This window comes from Sinocyclocheilus anshuiensis, unplaced genomic scaffold (assembly GCF_001515605.1).
Source record: "Sinocyclocheilus anshuiensis isolate Anshui unplaced genomic scaffold, SAMN03320099.WGS_v1.1 scaffold1709, whole genome shotgun sequence".
NCBI lineage: Eukaryota > Metazoa > Chordata > Actinopteri > Cypriniformes > Cyprinidae > Sinocyclocheilus > Sinocyclocheilus anshuiensis.
The window spans coordinates 92,682-94,075 of NW_015541051.1; positions in this window are offsets into that span (position 1 = coordinate 92,682).

The following is a 1,394-nucleotide window of genomic DNA, read 5'->3' on the forward strand; positions in this document are numbered from 1 at the left end:
CATTCAGGTCATTTGCCTCTTTCACCTAAAAAAAAATCACACTATTTCCCTTGGGCCTTTCCTCTACGACCATAATCATCCCTCTAATGAAGAGTGGCAATCCCTATGATGAAGGCCCTTCCCCCCTTTCTCTCCTCTTTCTCTCCCCCAACCCCAATTTTACTGTCTGTCCACTATTTTTTTATACAGGTGACTGGGTGTTTTGATTGGGTGCTGCATCTATGTATCTATCTATCTATCTATCTATCCGTCTCCCTATCGATCTTTCTTTCTTTCTTTCTCTTTCTCATTCAGGTCATTTGCCTCTTTCACCTAAAAAAAAATCACACTATTTCCCTTGGGCCTTTCCTCTACGACCATAATCATCCCTCTAATGAAGAGTGGCAATCCCTATGATGAAGGCCCTTCCCCCCTTTCTCTCCTCTTTCTCTCCCCCAACCCCAATTTTACTGTCTGTCCACTATTTTTTTATACAGGTGACTGGGTGTTTTGATTGGGTGCTGCTGCTCCTATTTTGCGATATAATATGGATCAGCTGTCACGTGATTGGTTTTTGCACTGGCCTGGAGTATCTTTTCTACTTTTGGCTATTTCTCTGTAGTTTAGACACCCTCAAGGGATGTGCCATAACTGAAACACTGTGTGAGTGTGTGTTGTGTGTATTTATGATGGAAATATATGAGTCTTGTTTTCTTTTTATTTCTGAGGGGACAGGTTGCCGTGGTAATGATGCCTAAGGGACAGGGGTAAGATGAAAATTGGGTGATCATCACCGAATGTAAAGTGAAATCTGCAGTGTACCACGGGAGTCTGAGTAAGAGAGACAGACAGAGTGAAAAAAGAGAGGGGTCATGTCCTGCAGGCGCTCAGGGTCTAAGATGCTGAATTTCCCAGATGAAAGAGAAAACAGGGCCTGTGCTTTTTGTGTAAGTGTGTATGTGTGCCTATGATACAGTCAGACTATACAGCATGTCTGGACATGACTGCTCAAAGTCCATAATCTTAATTGGCTCTCTCTTGAGATTATGAGTGCTGGTTAATTGGAAAAACACCCTCACTTGCATTTATACCTATTTTTTCCCTCAGAAAAAAAAACCCAATTGTTAACTATATTTATAAATGCTAAAAATTAAAATAAACAATTAAATACATTTAAAAAATGACTGGACAGATATCAAATAAATTAGCCAATTCCATTCAATTTTATAATTTTATATGTCAGTTTATTTTTTTTCTTTATTATTACTTTGTTGTACCAAAACATGTGCATATATATATAAATATATAAATATATATAAACACTTTAGCTGGGTTTTCACAGCCAGGGTCACACACACACACACGCACGCACGCACACACACACACACACACACACACACACACACACACATACA